The sequence below is a fragment of the Miniopterus natalensis genome, chromosome 14 (assembly GCF_054644295.1).
Source record: "Miniopterus natalensis isolate mMinNat1 chromosome 14, mMinNat1.hap1, whole genome shotgun sequence".
Lineage (NCBI taxonomy): Eukaryota > Metazoa > Chordata > Mammalia > Chiroptera > Miniopteridae > Miniopterus > Miniopterus natalensis.
In genome coordinates this window covers 57,688,024-57,707,109 of record NC_142094.1, presented here as the reverse complement: position 1 = coordinate 57,707,109, position 19,086 = coordinate 57,688,024, and the positions used below count along the sequence as shown (strand labels likewise).

General features: G+C 59.7%; 1 protein-coding gene across 2 annotated transcripts in view; it reads right to left on the bottom strand.

Annotated features, from left to right (window-relative positions):
- FAM53B (family with sequence similarity 53 member B) overlaps positions 1-19,086 on the bottom strand; it is an 84,516-nt gene that overhangs the window by 55,551 nt on the left and 9,879 nt on the right. The window contains exon 1 of one of the 2 annotated variants that reach the window (XM_087824038.1): positions 18,260-18,340. The exons of the other annotated variant lie outside the window; for it this stretch is intronic. The gene's annotated coding sequence lies outside the window, so the exon portion shown is untranslated. Of the gene's footprint in view, positions 1-18,259; positions 18,341-19,086 lie in introns of those variants that run through there. 2 annotated transcript variants of the gene reach the window in all.

The following is a 19,086-nucleotide window of genomic DNA, read 5'->3' as shown; positions in this document are numbered from 1 at the left end:
TGAAAGTGTGGAGATCCAGAGCCAAAACAAATCTGAACAGGGGAGCAAGGCAGCCCACACTGCTTCATGAAACTGAAGCCAGCTGCCTGCACGGCTTGTCAGGAGCTCATTTATCAACCAGAAGTAACGGACAGGCGAGTTTCCTCTAAGCCCTCCCGTAATTCTTGCTCCCATTCCTGTCATTTTAACCCGCAGAACGCTATGGATGAGGAGCCTGCTGCGGACCAGGATCTGCTGAACACTCGGTAGGAAACGAAGCCCGGGAAAGCGGGAGGAAGACCGGTACTCACCGAGAGCAGCTCCACGGCGCCGCCTCCTCCAAGCCGGGCGAGGGAGAGAGGGCAGAGGCAGGCTGGAGAGACGCAGCCAGGGCCCCAGGGATAATCTACTGAGACCGTAAGCCACTTAGCCTAAGACAACCATGACCTGTTCTTCAGTCAGACCTATTTACAAGTACAGCAGGAAAAACAAAAGAGTGGCAGAAAAAAATTAAAAACAAAAACCGAAATGGAGAAGCACAAACAAGGGGCAGTGCGGCCAGACAGAGACTCAGGAAACGGGTCCTGGCCCCGGCTCAGCCAGGAGCAGCTCTGCCCGTTGGCCAGGTGACTTCCCCTCTCTGGGCCTCAGTTTCTGCAACCTGTCAAATGGGAGGCTGGGCCAGACAAGCTGTGTCATATAACTGCATATAAGAGCTCTGCGTCATATAGTGAGCATGTAAGTGCAGCCACACATGGTCTACGGGCTTTAGCCAGGCCACCTGCCCCTCTCAGCCTCAGTTTCCTCACCTGTGACATGCAAACAAGAACCTGAGCGAGACTCAATGTGGGTCTGAAGGCGCTGTGTGAGCTATGAGGAGGTAGCTAGGAACTGACGCTGTCCTGGGGGACTGTGTGACCTGCCGTGCTCGAGGTCCCAGGATGCTGGACAATAGCCAAGGCCAGATTCCCACACCCTGCCATCAGGAGCCTCAGCTGTGGCCTCCCATGCAGTCGTGTGGGTGGCAGGTGACACTGGGGTAAGGAGGAGGGGATGCAGAGCCAGCCCCCTCATACACATCTATGGGGTAGAAATAAAGGTATTTGCACAAATGCACTGTCCAAGCTCATCTTTAAGCACACAGGGCACCTTGGTGTCTTTTGGTGACACTAACAACCATCTGTATTAGGCACTTTCTTGAAGGACCAGGAAGCCGGTCACTCGCCAGTGCTCACACCCACCTCCTGCACGAAGAAGACCCTTTTCCTTCCCAAACATTTACAGACTTGTGGGGCCCACAGCCAGCCATGTTCTCTCCCTCTTGCAAGGCTACCACCCTGGCCCAGCCTGCACGCACAGCTTTCCTCCCAGGCGGCCCAGAGGTTCCGTGGCCAGGGAGGAGCACTCCTGCTCCGGGCAGTCCCATAGCAGCACTGCTCTCTCAGAACCCCCAGGCCATCTCGGAGGGAATGTCACCTTCCAGTGGCTGGCACCTGGAACACGGCTGGGAAGGCAGCAATCTCTATCTCGGGGGCCTGGCGGCGAAAAACAGCCCCACTAGAAAACCGGAGGGAACCCAGGAAGGGACCCAGGAGCACTTTAAGAACTGCTGAGCACACAAGAGCCACCAAGTTGTGCCACCCACTCAGAGGTCACATTCTGACCTCAGCTCACACACCAGGCCTTCACCCTCCAGATCCGACCAAGTCCTATCTCCCAACCTCTCTCACGGGGCCTGGGGTAGAAATTAACCAGGCGGGCTAACTGAGCGACATTGAGCCGGCCGCCCTCTCCCCTCCACCCCGTTCACGCTGCAGCTCTGCCCCACATTAGAGACGCCACCATCTGCCAAAATGAAACTCCCTGGACAGACTCGACTGCCTGGCAGGTCTGTCGTAATGACAGATACACCTGAACTCCTGGCACCTCTCAGCTAAATCCCCAAAGCCATCTCTCTGTGCCCCCCAGGGTCCAAAGGGCAGGCCAAACTCTACACAGATCACCCTGGCCATTGGCCGTGGTACCTTGGAGGGGAAGCCGCCGCATGTGTAAGAGCAGCCATCTGTCTGCGGACAGACGGAGACGGCCAGACTGCGGACTCTTCAGACCAAGAAAGAGGCTCCCGCAAGGGCTGCCCTGGGCCCTCGTTCACAGCAAGGCCCAGCACCGGGCTCTGAGTTACTCAGAACTGGCCACGGAACCAACATGAACAGCTGCTTCGTGGGGTCCTGAGCTCCCTTTGCAGGTTCTGGCGAGGCGTGGAGGCAGAAGGGAGGGGCACCTCACTTGCAAACCGTCTCCACTTCCTTCTGAGTACTCTGGATATGACACCCGGGCCTCCTAGGCTACCAGCAAAGACCTTGGGGGTTAAAGAGGAAGTGACAGGGCCAACCAGACACTGGCTTAAAGAAACACCCCGCTGCATGCTCCCAGAGCCTTCCGCGGGCATCTCGACAGCTCTACGTGAACCTCAGGAGGCCTTGAGAGTGCTAACCCAGCTTCTCAAGGTGAGCACATCATGTTCCAGAAGGGCCCAGTCCCCGGAAGGGCCCCAAAGTGCCTGGTGAACTAACTGTGAACCTTGCCAGCTGCTGCTGTGGCTGTCACATTACTGTCACTATTGTCGTTGTCCCCTGGTGGAGCCATCAGAACCAGGTTTGAGTGCAGGCTCCCCTTGCTGCCAGGAAGCTCACGTCACTATGTCAACAGCCAGAACCTCCATAGCCAGGCCTCGGAGCATGTCCCCAGCCCAGCAACAAGCCGGCTGGGAGCCTGGTGTGCAGGAGGCTACCCACAACACCGGGAACCTGGCCTCCACCATGCTTAACACTAACACCAGGAACCTGGCCTCCACCATGCTTAACACTAACACCGGGAACCTGGCCTCCACCACCAGGAGAAGACGGGGGAGGCGGGCGCAGACGGTCATGCCCAGAGCTAGAATAACAATGACACAGTTTAAAAATAAAGATGCCGCCCGGACGGGCGTGGCTCAGCAGTTGAGCGTCGACCTAGGATCCAGGCGATCAGGGTTTGATTCCCGGTCAGGGCACATGCCTGGGTTGTGGGCTTGATCCATGACTCTCTCATCATTGATGTTTCTCTCTCTCTCTCTCCCTCTCCTTTCCTTTCTCTGAAATCAATAAAGATATACTTTAAATAAATAAATAAATAAGCCAGACAGGGCGAGGGACGGGGTCAGGATGGACGCGAGGTCAGAGGCCGGCATGTGCAGGTGCTCGGGGCAGTCAGCTCGTGGGGGGCATGGTCCCCGACCGGCCCGATGGGGTGGAGCTACGTTCATCCACTCTGAGCCCCCGCCCCGTGCCTGCCCCGCGCCTGCGGGAATGACGGTGGAGTGAGGACAGACGCCTCTGTGAGCCACAGGCCCTCCTCTCGAGGAAGTGACAATCATTAGACTGACCCACGAGTGAAATATAAAGCAAAATACGATGCAGTGCAAGGCAGAATGCCTTCTGGAAACAAACAGCACAGCAACATAATGGGGCTGCGAAGGCTCAGACACCAGCATCGCTACCTTCCCGGGCCGAGTGCAGAGCCTCGCTGGGGTCTCCCCCACACTTCACGGGTTCTCGGCCTGGGCGGACTCCTGCCCACTTCAATTATTAATAAAACAACAAAATGTTTGCGAGAGCTGTGATGTTCGTGAAGTGCCAACCCCAGGAAGTGCCCGGAGGTGGCATCCACATCCAGAGGCCCCAGTGGGCAGCTTCTCGGCCCCTGGTCTGGCCTTGCCCAGCCGCTGTGTCCATCCACTCTGTGAGCTCCCGGAGGCACCGACCCGGCCCTACCCCTAGTCCCCCAAAGCTGGCACAAAGAGCTGCTCAGAAAATGTCTGCTGGACCAAGAAACGCATTCACCACGTTAGGTCAGGTCTGGGCTTCCCTAGCACCAAAGCTACTGATGCCTCTGGCTTCTGGGTTTCCCACAGCTATCAAAATTGTGTTGTTATCACTAATTTGAAGCATGGCACCTCCTGGTCCACAAGGGGCCAGGCTCGGAGCCGTCCGGGTTGCAGAGGATCTGTGATCACACAAGTCCCATACCTGACAGCGCTCACACCTCCCAGAAACCTGTGAATACTCATCAGAGCCTCAGAGGGTGGCCCTTCCCTCCCGGGATCCCAGGAAAACCTCAGCCCAGGTCCTTCCCCAGGGCTCGGTTCTCCAGGTTCTGCCTTCAGGAAAGAGCCTGCCCCCCCCCCCCCCCCCAGGCAGGGCCAGCATCCCCCGGGCAAGAGGAGGCCCGAGGTCCCGAGAGCCTATGCAAGAGCAAGGCCGGTCAAGGGCAGGGGTCCCAGAGAGGTCGGATATGTGTGTGTGGCACTGTGCTCTTAGACAAGGGTGCTTTCTAGGGGACCTTAGGTGAACAGGCAAAGCCTATGCACACCTGGGCTATGATTCTCTTTTCTCTTGGTGTCGGAATCCCAAGTCCGACACTCCCTGGGCTGGCTGTGCCAGGCACGAGGGAGGAAGGTGGTCAGTGTACCCAGCTAGGTTCACCCCGACCACCAAGGACAGCCACGACGCCCGGCACAGCAAGTGCTAGAACGTGATGAATGCTACTGGACAGAGGAGTGAGCTGTAATCCCATGTCAGCAGGTAAAGATCTGGAGAGACGTCCTGGAGGAGGGGGCATGGCTCAGGCCAGAGCAGACAGGCAGGAGAGCGACAGCCAGAGACGGGGTGAGGGCATCCCAGGACGAAGCCAAGAAGTGATGTGTCTGACACCCAGCAAACTGGGGCTGGGAGCTAAGGGCCCGGCTGAGGCCAGCGCCCCTCCCAAGGTCCCAGAAGGTGGGGACCCTGCCACAAAGGGCAGCCTCAAGCTCCCCTGCCCCCGCCCAGCCTCCACCTCACTGCGAGCCTCCCGCTCTCAGGGGTTCCCCGGCCAGGCCCGTCCTGCTCTCTTTTTGCGGCGAGACTGCCACGCAAACCGGCTGAGCCACGAGGGGCACAGGCTGGTGGGTTTACTTAACTGAACAAAGTCAGGGGACCCCGGGGATGCTGACTGGGGACCCCGAACCTCCCCCTTTCGTAAAATGGCAGCGTAAAGGTACCAAACTGCAAAACAGTCATTTCTATCTCCCAGGACACCAACCCAGGCGCCAGCGGACAATATGAGAATTGTGCTCTCTCCCGGGAAGGGGGAGGGGCCACGCACAGCCCCCCACGAGAATGTCACGACCGTCCCGTCGACTCCCGAGTCATGGACATGTGACCCGGGCATGTGCCGAGCGTGTGCTCCCCACGGGTTGCGTGGTCATGAAAACACAAAGGCACAAGGGCTGGGGGACGCAGGGGACCGGGCAATGACGAAGGGGTCAGAGCCACAGAACGCTCCATTCAACACCAAGAGGCCCAGGGGCCGGGGTGGGGGAGGGCTGCTCCCTTACAAACACCACCACAGGCTGCGCAGAGCCGGCGGCTGCTCCGTCGTACGCTCAGGACACAAGACCAGCAGGGGTTTCAGAGTCACTCTGGACAACTGCGAACAGTGAGATGACGTCCAACCACCGACAGCGCAGACCCTTCCAACCCCGGTTCACCCCGCGTTCACGCGGGCACATCACCTCCTGGCTCTGTGCCTCAGTTTCCCCAGCTGTAACAAGGTCTCTCTCCTTGTTACAAGCTGTGGCTCCAGAAGCCCAGGCGAACCTCTTTGGAAGCTGACATGTTGAGGCAGGAAGGCAAACACGGAGAACATGGGTTTGACCTCCATTCACTGGACCCGGCCACAGTCCACCAGTGTGTCGTCAGGTCCGGCCCACCCCTGCTTTTGGGAAAGCTGGGCCCGCCCGTGTTGGGTTCACCTGGGCGCAGTCTGCACAGATCCCCCCGCTGAGACAGTGCCCACTCCCTGTGCCCTCAGGATGAAAACATTTATGAAATGCAGCGAGAGGCCGTCTGCTCCAAAGCCCATCTCTGCCCAGCAGCACCCAGTGAGACCCCATCACGGACCTCACCCCTCGGGGTGGGCTCCCCAGTTATCACCACAGCCTGTTCGCAGAGAAGTGGGCGGCGCTGAGGGTTGACATTTAAGAAAACTCTCTTGGTCTCGCTTTCCCTTTGAATGTGTTGTTGTGGTACAAGAAGTCTCCGTTTGTCCCGGACTAAACTGAAATAGAAGACAGGAAACCCCCTCGCGTTCCTGCATCTTGCGTAGAAGTCATCGAAGGAGAATCTTGTGCTCCGCGCAGGAGTCGTGATTGAGGAAGCAGCTGCTCCGCTCGCAGTGACCGGGCCGAGCCAGCCATCTGTGGGCGTTAGGGACCCGGCATCATCTGTTCGGTCTGTTGCCTACGCTCGCATTTGTTTAAAGTATTTGGCAGGGAAGCATTTTCCTCCCCCAAGCCCACAGTGTGGGGGAGGCCAGAGGGAACTCTCCTGGAGAGGGCTGGGCAGATCCCGGGCCCCTGCGCTGCCCACGAAGCCACCGCTTGCCCTGCAGACAAGGCCAGGCGGAGGAAGGGGCAGTCAGAGTACCATCTTCTCCTCCCGGGCCCTACACCACCATCAGCTGCAGCAACGAGAGGCGGTGACCCGAGCCGAGGCCAAATCAGAGCTGGGCAGCCAGCCCCTGGGGAGCAAGCTCCTGGGCCGGTGCTCCCCTTCAGCCACAGCAAGGGGCTGCAAATTAGGCCCTCTGTCCAAGGGCACCTGAAGCCGGCCACGCCACTCACTGCCTTCCACAAGGGACAGTCTCCCCCAGACCCCCAAGGGCCCACCTGGAAACTGGGCAGGAGCGGCCTGCGGGGTAGTTCTCCCACGAGGGCAGGGGCCACGCGTCTTCACAGGTTCAAAGCTGTGTGGGAAGCTCCGGGCCGGGAGAAGCCAGAGCAGATTTCCCGCTGGCCACGTGCTCCCACGGCCGAGTGGAGGGCTCTGTCCCACCTCCCAGGGCAGTGACGTCCTGGGGTTTCTTCAGTAACACTCACGGGACGTGTCTGAACCTCACACGTTTGATTGTGTTTTTTAATTGATTTTTTTTTTTTAAGGCAAGTTGGAACCCATTCACCTGTGGCCAGAACACCCCAGCAGCCCGGGGCCGGCCCCGCAGTCTCAGCACCATGCCCAGCCTGTGGCTCCCGAACCCGTTTCCAACTCACCTTCTGGCCTGTCCTGCCCCAGCCAGGCCCCATCACCTGTCTACTTTTCTTTCTACTACCGGAGGGCATTTGCTGACCTGCCTGGGAATTAGATGAAAAGGAAGTTTGTTGCCAAAATTAAGGCCATTTGCAGCAAGTCACTTCTCTCCTCAGGACTAAATGCTGATCAGCAAAACCCTACAGGGCTCACTAACGACACCCAAGGAACCACCCTCCCTGGGGCACATTGTTTTCCTTACTGTCCCCTGCTGGGCCCAGTCACATGCCGCACAGCCAATGGGGCCCAGAGTCTGGGCTGGCATCTGAGGGTGTGGAGGCCGCAGGAGTGCCGGGCGCCGGGAGTCAGGTGACCCAGGCAGAACATTCTCGCGTGTTTGTGTCAGCAGCTCCCCCGCCCCCTGAGAGCGCGGCGGGAACAGGCCACGACAGAGCCCAAAGGGCACCGGAGCTCCCTTCAGTCACGCCAATGTGGTTACCAGCTTTTCTTTTAAGGGGGAAAAATGCCCTTGTACACTGAATGGTACTTTTCCAACTCCTGCAACGCCGAAGGTTTGTTCACTTGGTTCTTTGGTTCCCGGGCAGGCGCAGGCAAGAAGCCTGGAAGGTCCTGGGAATCCCAAGTGCCCGCTTAAAACAAGAGCTCTGACCGAAAATAAACAGACCACAGCCCTCTGGCCGAGTAGATGGCACTTGAAAATTCCGTGTGTCGGGAAACAGCCCTCCCTCCAAGGAGGTCACTTCAAGGTCAGAATGACTAGGCCCCTGGGCAGTGTCCCCAGAAGGTGGACGCCAGAGAAGCGTGTCCCCTTCTCAAGCTTCCTCGCCAGCATCCAGCTGGTGACCGACCAACTGCCGCCCGCTCCAGCTCTCGCCCTGCTCTGGTCACCGCTGCTCTCCGAGTGACTCGGTAGCCTCCCAGTTGTCTACTCCACCCTCCTCTGCACCCTGCTCTCCAAACGCGGAGCTTTCACAAATGGGAGCATCAGCACGTGGCCCCCAGCTCCCAGCCCTGCCGGGCCACGTCCAGTTCCTTCACCTTGCACCGCTGCCACCCTAACCTTGACCAGCGTAGCTCCCGGCCCATCAGCCTCTTCTCACCAGACGGCCAGGTCTGCGTTACTTTCAACCACCTGCTGACCCTCAAGTACCCCCCACCCCCCCGCCCACCCCAGGGGCAGTCTCACGATGCACACGCCGCTCCCTGGTCTCGCACACCTGCTCCCCAGTCCTAGGCCACCTAAACTCCTGCTCATTTGAGACTCAGAAATGACCTTCCTGTGGTTCCCACAGGACTGTGGTCTCACCTCACCAGTACTCGAGCATACACACCTCCAGTACATTTATGACACTGTGCCTGGCACATGGTAGGAACTGAATAAACACTGCTCTCTGACTGCCCCTGACACAGCCTGTGAGCTCCTCACACACACGGACTCAGCTTACGCAGCTGAGTTCTTCTCGGCCTCGCACACACGGGTGTTCACTAGATCCTGATTGAACTGACTGCGCCTGGGGCCACCGGCACAGCAGTGTCCTGTGGCCAGCACAGCAACAGTGACACATCTAACCAGGCAGAGGACACAGAACATGAGTCCTGTCACGTCCAGAGAAGAGAGGAAGCCCAGGCGCCTGGTCACCTTCCTCAGACAGCCCCTTGGTCACAAAGCCTCATGATGTCCAAGAAAAGAGTTTCTATCAGGCCACCCAAGCCCAGCCACCCTGGCAGGTCCTCTGCAGGGGGCTAAGATCAGCCCCAGCCAACCGTGCCAGCCTCTGAGGGGAGGGCACTGCTGCAGCCTGGACAGGGCCCCACCCAGAACCCGGCAAATACGGAGTCTTCACACCCCGGTGGCCTGGGCCAAGAGACGCCCAGCGACCACTGGGAAGGGACAGGCCCTTCCCTCTGTCATCCAGGGAAGGGCTCCTTCCAAAAGCTTAGATGAGCTTCTAAGCTCATCAGATGTGAGCTTCTGCTCCTGGAGAGGCTGCTGGTCATGCGCAGGTGAGGGAGGGTCCGCAGGCAGCTGGGATCACACCCAGGAATGAGGGCCGGCCGGGCTGGGGGCAGGTGCCCCAGCTGTGACCACGTAACCTGCGCGAAGAGGAAGCTGACCGCAGGTGTGAAAGGCAGCCTGCCGACTTGAAAGGAGCAGAACAAAATAAAGACATCAACGGCCAAGAATCCAAAAAGAGCCCAAAAAGGTAGGAAAGGGACCTTCTCTGAGCCCAGACAGGTGTGCGGCCACTGAGGTCTCCAGAGCTGCACTCACAGAAGCTGGTGAGAGCAGAGCCAGGATTCTGGAGCTGCTTCCTGACACTCACATAAATTGTATTTTCTATGTTTAGGCCCAAATTAAATCACTTTTGGTAAACAGCGGTTTTATTTTCTAAAGAGAAAGCTTAAGAGATTTCACCAGTCTTAACTCTTATGAAGAGACGTCGCGAACTACACTGTAACACAGGCTTTCAAGACTTCCTCCCAAAAAATCATGTCACCTGAGAACACTGAGTAACAGAAGGCTCTCCCTGCCTCAGCCGGACCCGCCCAGCCAAGCCCAGCTCAAACAAGTCCCCTCTGGCTCTGTCCCTCGTCCTGCCACCCACTGGGGCCATGGGCACAGTCACCCTTGTCCTTACCTCTGTCGTCCCAGCCCTCCCTCTGTCCTTCTAACACCGTGGCCGGCTGCAGGCTGCCCAAGACGATCACTAAGATTCGCTGGACTCCAAGTGTACCCTCCCAGGGCCTCCCTCGGTGCCCCATGGCCAGAGCCCAGGCTAGAAGGCAGCCACCTGCCCCACAGCAAAGGTCAGCAAAGGGCAGACCTCAGATTTGAACTGAGGCACCGACTCCAGAGCTTAAGCTGCACTTGCCCTGAACAACCAAGACAGGGCTGCACCCACACTCTGCCCACAGCCCCTCTGCGGCCCCCCCTCGTGGGCACGGAGCCTGCCCTGGACCCCATCTTCTCCCGCGCATCCCTCTGCGTGGCACCACGCCCTGCGCCGGGCTGCTCAGACAGGCTCTCACCAGTCCTCCTAAAAGCCCCGGAGGCAGGACCAGCAGGAGGAAAACCTGAGGGCTTCACAGGGCAAATGAGGTCCAGCAAGTGAGCAGCACTGTGCCCACCGGCTCCCAGCCAGGGGTTCTGATCCTTGGACTGTGAGAGGGGCTTCACGGGAGGGGGCTCCCCAGCCCAGCCCTGGGCCCATGCCACAGGGGGCCCCTCCTGCATTTTCACCCCTGCTGCAGTCTCACAACCAGAGCCCCCGAGCCCCTGGCCCCTCTCCTCACCCAGAGCATGGACGCGGCTGGCTACGGAGGACAATGTCTTCCCACCTCCATGCAGGCAGAGAGGCAGCTCGCAGCCAGCAGATGGAACCTCCCTCGCTCCCAGGCCCCTGGCCAACACGAATGCCAGAGCAAGGGGAATTCCAGGCGCGGCCCCAGCCTCTCCCAGCTGGGCCTTGTCCGTCAGGCCCTCCACCCAAAGGGCAGCGGAGAACGAGGGTGGCCTCCCCGGGCAGGCGGCAGCCCTGGAACCCGCAGAGGCCGCCTCCTCTCCCCAGGGCACTGCCGACCACCAGGGTGCAGAGAGGCCCCCAGGCCCTGCCCCCTAGGAGCCTGCAGGCCCACCCGGCAGCTCCTGCCACATGGCCACCCAAGCCCCTCCGGGAAGCAGCAGCATGGTGTCCGGGCAGCCACTGCTGGGGACCGCCCTGGACCTACTCACAGCAGGAGCTGGGCCTCCATGCACTGGGGCAGGTGCTGGAGAAGAAGCTTGGGGTGGAGGAAAGAACACAGGCCTGGGACCAGCCAGGACGAGCTGAAGCCCCACCACCCCTCTCTCCGGTGGGCGGTTCCGAGCAGGATGTTCGAAGCAATAGGCAGAGCCAGCCCCGTGGCCAGACTGTGCTGAGAACTCAATGAACTAATGAAGTGAGTGCCCAGCTCCATGAGGGACCTTCTGGAGGTGCCCGGTCAGAGCCCGCTAAACGAATGCAGGGGTAACGGCCGGAAGAAAATAAGGACCCTCCTCTCCCCACCTCGTTAGGCCCAAATCCAGGCCAGGAGAGGGGAGCCAGCCTTACCCACCCACCACCAACGCACAGAGGAGCAGGCGGGAGACCTTCGCCCACACGACCAAACCCCTTCTCATCGAGCTCCAGGTGTCGGCAGGTCCCTCAAGACTCAGGTCTCCCACTGGGGGTGGAATGAGCTGCACTCTCAGTGGCCTCGGGGATCCCGCTGAGCCGGTGTGGGGAGGAGGCAGGAACAGGCTGACCGTCAGAGTCGACCAAGACGGCACAGGCCCCAGGCTGAGGAGCCCGCTGCAGCGACCTCGTGCCTGCAAGTCTGCCCCACAGCCGAGGCCCCTGAACCCAGCGCGGGCCTCAGAGTCCCACGGGAGAGAACACGGCACTTAGCAGGGGACCCAGGAGCCCCATCCCTCTGCGCACTGGCGAGGTGGCCATGGGAAGGTCCCCGCACCTCTTGGGGGTCTGATTTCTCCTCTGGAAGGCTGCATCAGGGGACCAGAGCCCTGTTCTCCACAGCCCTGGTCATCGTGAACGGAACCTGATGAGGCGCGACCCCACCTGCGGGGTGGGAGGACAGCCGCCGAGCAGTCGGGTACAGCCAGGTGGCTGACGGCGGGATGGTCACTGCCAAGCGAGGCGAAAAGAACCAACTCCTCCCTGAGAATCACTAGCAGGCGCCCCGAACCCAGGCTGCACCTTCCCTCCCATGCACCCAAGGGACACTATGTGCCAAACCAGCTGAACAGACCCGCAGGACGGTGGGGACACACGAGAACTACGCTGAGACACACGCTGAGTAAAACCTGCCATCTTCCCTCCGGAAAGACGGTGGCTCAGGGGCTGTGCGAGCCCCGCATGGGGAGGCGCACCCCAGACCTGGCCCAGCAGAAACAGGAACCCCCGGACGATGCCTACAACAGGCACTGCACCCAGGGGTGGGCGCCCTTCAGATCCTCCGTCACTGAGACACGGCAGTGGGCAGTTCCAGTAGGTTCATTCGGCTCCTGAACAGGAAGGCCCCTGATCCCCCGTAAGGGGAGCCCGGTGGGGGGGTACATTCCAGCCCTCACTCCCAAGTCTCAGATGCACACGTCCATCAACTCAGAAGCTTTAAAAATACCAAAGCTGCCTGGTCAGTGTGGCTCAGTGGTCAGAGCATCGGCCCGCCCACTGAAGGGTCTCGGGTTCAATTCCTGGTCAAGGGCACGTACCTGGGATGCAGGTTCGATTTCTGGGCCAGGTCGGGGTGCGTGCGGGAGGCAACCAATCAATGTGTCTCTCTCACATCGATGCTTCTCTCCCCGCCCCCCCTCCCATCCCTTCCACTCTAAAAAAATCAACGTCAAAAATATACTCAGCTGAGGCTTAAAAAATTATATATATATATACACACACATATATACACCAGTGCTGAGTCCTAGCCCCTTCTTTCTAAGGTTCTGATGTAACTAGTGCTGGAGGCCGCCAGGCACGCGGTGTTTTTTTTAAACCTCCCCAGGTGATCCCAACTTTAGGAACCACTGTGCTAGATTGTAAAACCTCAGTGCTGCCTGGCCAGGCGTGGCTCAGCGGTTGAGCATTAACCTAGGATCCAGGTGATCAGGGTTCGATTCCCGGTCAGGGCACATGCCCGGGCTGCAGGCTCCATCCCCAGTCGGGGGCGTGCAGGAGGCAGCTGATCAATGACTTTCTCATCACTGATGTTTCCATCTCTCCCTCCCTCTTCCTCTCTCTGAAATCAATAAAGATATATAATAAAAAATAAAATAAAACCTCAGTGCCCAGGGGGCCCAGCCCTGTCCACACACCCATTAGGGACAGAAAGGGCAGCAGAGCCAGCCCGGCAGGCCTTGCAGGAGCTGGGTATCCTCAACAGTCCCCCCCCCCGCCCCCAAAGCCAGGATGAACCTGGGAAGAGCCATCTGTCTGAGACGGGATGCAGGGCACCCGACCGGCCCCGGTGGGGACAGACCAAGTTCCCACCTGCTGCAGGACGTCCAGTTACTCGATTACTTTAGGCATGTAAACAAAACACGATTTTGTGCAGACCTGGGGTGGCAGGCACCACAAAATGATTTACTTTGAGACACTGAATCACAAATGCAAAAACCAAAATACTGGAGACCCTCTCGCAACCTCTCTCTGGAGAATGGAATCTGAATAAATGGTGATGGTTTAGCCGGCTGCCAGGCTGACTTCTCTTTTCCCCTAGAAGGTCACTGGGAACGATTAGGCTTTCTCGTGAATCTGTCTTTTGTAGGGATGAAGTGAAACATTTTGGTCTTCCCAGTGGAGCCACTGCCCTCGGTCCTGTGGTAGACACAGTATCCAATCACTCCTTAAAAAAAAGCTACAGAAAGAGAGGAGAGAGGGAAAGAGGCACTTAACATCTCCAAGTTTCCCTGTGGTGTTAACAAGACTAAACAAAATTTATGCTTTGAGATAAAACAGAACCCACCCCTCTGTCTTATGAACACGAGACTGATAGCAGGGTGTACGCAAAGCAAGAGGGACCCAGACAGAGCTACCGGCTTCCCTGCCTCCCAGCTGTGTGGCCTGGGGCCAGTTACTCGGCCTCTCTGAGCCTCAGTTTCTCCGGCTGTAACCGAAGGATTGCTTTGAGAATTAATTAGAGCGTGTATGCCAAGCCCCTAGCCCAAGGGTGGGCCTTCAAAGACCCGTGGGCCCTGCTGTTACTCTTAGAACAATCTGCACCCATTTGGGCTGAGTCCTGCTGCACCCAGCTTTTCCTGGTCCTGAGTCTTGGGAACTTGGGGAGCACGTCACCCCAGGGCAGGAGAATCCGTTTCTTTGTTTCCTGGGAGAAGGGAAAAAGGGCCGGAGCAGTCAGGAGCTGGCCCGCCCCGCACTCCGGGGTCAAATGGGCTGTTTACCAAAATGATCCCCTTTCACCTCCTTAGAGCGGCCTGTGGAAAAGGTCCCTCCAGGGACAGCCGTGCCCGAGGGGCGCCGTTTCCGCGCATTCCAGCCCCGGCCGAGCGGCCCCATCCCCCCTGCAGAAGGCAGGTTCCCGGCAGCCCCCACAGCAGGAGGGGAGCGGAGCCGTGAAAGGAGCGGGGGTGCCTGTCACACTTCTCCCTAACCCCTGACGTGATGTGAAATTCTACAAGGTAGACCCTTTGAAATGCAAAATCTTCCCGAGTCCTTCAAATGTGTTTTTATTTTCTCGGGTTCCTAAGGCTGCTTTCAGACCCACCCATCAGCATTTCCCCTCTCAATCAACCCACATTTAACACAAAAAAGAAGGGAAGGGAAAAAAGAGGCGGAGGGGCGGCTGCAGCAAAGACGTCTCTGTTTTTTGAGAACACTCAAGTATCTCCAGTCGCTGCAGGGGGAGTAAAATCTTGTCCTCTGGCTCCAGCCTCCTCGCATCCCCTCCTCCTAGACACCCTGAAGCCAGCTTTCCCCTGGACGGCTTCCTCCCGTCCTGACCCGCGGCCCTAACTCTCCGCTGGCCTACGGCCTCCTACGGGCGGGACGCCGGTGCCCTCTGCCCCGAGCTGGGGAAGGTCAGGATGGGCACCACCGAAACCGCAACCCGCTATTTTCCGAGCCCCCAACCTTGATCCAAACTCTGTGCACAGGAGGTTTGGATTAAACATCAAAGGAGAAGTTACCTTAACACAAAGTTGTTTGGCAAAGAAAATTACTTCGCCATAAGAAGAACCCTGGGGGACGGTAAATTGCTTTTGAATATAGACTTTTCAGTGGCGCGGTCATTAATCACCTTAGTGTAAACTGCACTAAAACAAAACTTTCCTAAGCACGTCTCAGGCACATCAGCAAACCTCAGCCTCTGGGTCTGTTTCCAAAGTTCACGCCCGGCACGCACCGGGGCTGCAGCTAATGGGGTCACTTATTACAGTGCAGTCCCCGACCTTGGGCCATAATAAAGGTGATTCAGCCGTGTAGAAAGAACCCTCGTAAAGCCGGGCAGGAAGCAAACACAGAAATTAACCAGACGGGGAGAGTCAATGATTTTTTGGAAAGTGTGTTCACCGGGCAAGTTTGAACAGCAGCTCTCCTGGGACGATCAGGAAGGAGCCGAGGACGAACAGTCGGGTTCCTCGCGGGACCCGGGTCCCTCGGCCGGCCGGGCTCTGTTTCGGAGGGTGGAGGGCAGGGCAGCAGCTGGCCGGGGGCGAGGAGTGGAGCCCAGCCGGGTGAAACTGCGCTGCGCCCGCCAGACTCGGCCATGTGCTTCGTGTTGGCAACAAACCGGTTCTTTCAGGAGAGTAGACGCTGACAAAAAGGACAGCTGCAGCGAAGCGAGGAGCCAAGAGGCAAAAACCTCGAAAAAGCCTCGAGTTTGCGATTTTCCCCTCAAGTTAAAAAAAAAAAAAAAAAAAATCACCTTTGGGGTTTGCAAGGACTGACCTATTAAAGTGTCCCCCTGGCTGGATCAATTAGAGAGAGCCCCTCCACATCTGGTTTCCATCTAAGACTGAAACTTGTACTATCAGCATATTACATAACAAACGATGCCTGCAGGTTTCTTTTATTACACATCAGAGAGGTGTGTGTGGTGGTGGTAATGATGGGGGTTGTGCTGATCTGACTATTTGCTTATTTCAGTCTTTTTCTTTTTCTAAGGGCAAGACCAGAAAGTTCTCCATACAGCATGAGATTCAGAAAAGTCACACTGCCTGGATAAAACATCAAGTGGGCCACCTGACAGCCGTCTGGCCCTCAGTCTTCAGGGCCCTTGCATCAAGCAGTGGGTGAGAGGGGCGTGCTTTCTTAAAGAGCAAGGCAAAGATGCGCCAAACTGCTCCCAGGCGTCCTCTGCTGCCAGCTCCCAGATTTTACACAAGGCTCCCTCCTCTCCAGCCTCCTGCAGGGGAGGAGATCTGGCCTCTGCTGTGCTTCTGTCAGGCGCCTGCTCCCTGAACCCACTTAAAAGACACCGGGCCGGCCCACTAAGCTTCTACAGAGCTGGAGAGATGGAGAGGCCAGGGGATAGAGAAGGACCAAAAGGTATGGACAGGAATAGTCTAACAACAACAGGGCTTCCCAAAAAATGTCAATTAGTGTAGCCACCATGGTATCAATAAGTATCTTAAAGCTTTTCCCAAAAGAACTTCATGGAATTCCACAATGCTACATACATACAACACATCCTAAGTTGAAAACAGGAGGGAGAAATAACCAAAAACATTATGTATCAAAACAGGGGGATGCCCTACTTGTCCTGCCAGCCTTAGAGCACCGCTAGCTTTTATTCAGAACTCGCCTTGGAAGTATCCAAGTCCTTGGCAACATTATCTGAACGCATGGGGCATATGGGAGAAAAACACAGAACTGCCCCAAGCCTCCCGGTTTTCCAGACCGGAGCAGTGTCCTGTGTCTGCAGGAGGAATGGCAGCATCCAGACTCCAGCCAAGTGCAGACACAGGGTCAAGGGCTTCGAATCCTGAGCTTAAGGCCCAAACCTCTCCCACTAACATGGGCTTATCAAGTGGGACAAGCAACTGTTTTCTGTCTATTCAGTTGCCCACAGCTAAGGGGCGGGGGAGGGGGGACACCTACAGATCTGCAACTCAGTATCAAAACTGTAACTAACTGAGAGAAGTTACTGTTAAGTGGATCAATTAAAATGAAACCAAAGCCCGGCCAAGTCAGGAACAGAGAATCTCACCCAGTCTGCTAACTCCATTCCTTCCCAAGTCCTCAAACCGGGTGGCATCTTTTGCCAGGGAGTCCAGAATCTGGAGCCGGGAGGGATCCCCCTCCCAGCCTCCCTGCCTCCCAGCCGGTGGGACTGCTGGGAACACATATGCTAGCATGTCATTTGGAAGTCTGCTAATATGTTGTAAGCAGCACAAGACGTTCGCCTGGCTTCCCAGGCCAATAAACAATGCCATTCCAACTCCTGCAGCAGTCAATAGGAAACAGCCCCTGGTCTCCACCATCCAACAAACACTGGTTCCTGTTGAACGACAGTCAGCCTGGCTCTATCTGCACCAGCTCCAGCTCCAGCTCGGCGAGCGCGGTGGCGGTGGCGGTGGCTGCGGCACCAATGCCCTGCCCAGGGTCCCGGCCAGGAATGCAGCCGGGGCCACTTGCCCAACACCGAGTCCGGAGGCTGGAACGTATGGAGACTCGGAGTGTGGCCTATAGGAGGCAGAATCCCATTCATGAAATGCTGCAAAGAGCTGTTCTTTGTTCACCGCCGGTCGAAGTACAGTCCGTGTTAATGAACCCGGCGCTCGGGCGGAGGGAGCCCGGCTTCAGGGGGCGTCCGGGGGCGGCGGGCTGGAGCGAGGCGCCCAGCGCGACTCGCCGGGGCTCGCTCTCCGATGCCCTGTCCCGCGCCACGAGCGAGCATTGTTCCCCAAATATGCGGGCGGGGGCGGGGAGCTAGGGGTGTCCGAGGAGCCACTTGGGGCAACGCAAACAAGGAGCCCTCCCCGGAGGGTGTCCTCACCTCCGCCGTCCCCGAACCACCAAGTGAAGCCCCGAGGGGGACGCGGACTCCCACGGGTCTGCAAAGCAAGGACTGGCAAAAATGTGACTCGACCAGTGCGCCCGAGCCAGACGGCCCTCCTGGCCATGTGCGAAAGCCACGCCGGCGCCCCCCGCTCTGCAAGCCCGCCCCGGCCTCAACACCCCCAAACCCGCGACGTGACCGCCCCGGCCGGTCCAGCAGCCCGGGAGCCCGCCGCCCGCGCCCGCATCCCGGGGGCGGCGGACGAAAACTTCCGCGAACAAAAGAGTTGTCTGAAAACGATGCGGGAAGTTCGGGGCGAGCGGGGCCGCCGGGTCCCGGGGCTCCGGCTGAGACGCGCAGAGGGGGACACCCCCGGGCGCAGCCGGGCCCGCGCCCGCCCCGGGAAGCGCGGACTTCTCCGCGGGGCCCGGCCGGCTCGCCCCCCGGGCTGCGCTCTGACAAGTCCCGCGCCCGCACCGGGGGAGACGCGGCAGCCGCAGCAGCCACGGAGCAGACGCGGAACAAGGCGGAAAAAAGGAAACCGGCCACATTAAAAAAATAGGCGAGCCCAGCACCCCCGCGAGCGGCTCCCCCGGCCGGCCACCGCGCGCCCCGCGGGACCCTCCCCCGGCCCAGCCCGGCCCCGGCCCCGGGTCGCTTACTGTGCGCGGCGGGCGCTCCGGGCGCGGGCCCCGCGCGGTCGCCGCCGGCTCGCCCGTCGCTCGGGCTGCGGGCACGTCCGCCGCGCGCACGCTCCCGGCGCCGAGCGCTTTGTACGAGCGGCTCCCGGGAGGAAATGGACTTGTCACTTCCTGGACCGCTCGCCGCGCGTCCCCTCGGCCGCCGCCCGCCGCCGCCGCGCGGGGCCGCCGAGCGCGCTGCGTGGGGCCGGGGGCGGCGGGGCGGGCTGGGGCGGGCGCGCGGCGCGGCGTGCGGGAGCCGGGCGGCGGGCGGCGGGCGGGCGCGGGCGCGGTGCGCGCAGCCGCCGGTGGGCGGGGAGTGGGGGGGTCGCGGCGCGCCGCCGGCGGGGTGCAGGGCGGCCTGCGCGCCGGGCTCGCGCCCGCCGGGCCCCACGCGGGAGGCGGCCCCGCGCCCGGGCCGTGAGTGCGGCCGCCGCGGGCGCCCGGGCGGGGGGCCAGGAGCCCCGCGGGCGCCGCCCCCGCCCGCCCCGCCCCCCGCACGAGCCGGGACCGGCGCGGGCCGCGTGGACGCGAGGCGCCGGCTTCCGGGTGTCGGGTTAAAGGAACGACCGTGGCAGCGGCTGCCGGCGGCGCCTCGGGAGGTGAAGCGCCGGTCCCGGCCCGGGCGGACGGAGGGCGGGGTGCGCCGGGCGCCTCCAGCCGCGCCCAGGGGGGCTCGCAGCTGCTGAGCGGGGGCCGCAGACCGAGGCTCGGGGAAGGGACCCCGCGGAACACGCCGCGCGCTTCACGGGGCGGCGCTCCTGGGGCTCACCTGGGGCGTACCTGGGGGCGCACCTGGGGGCGCACCT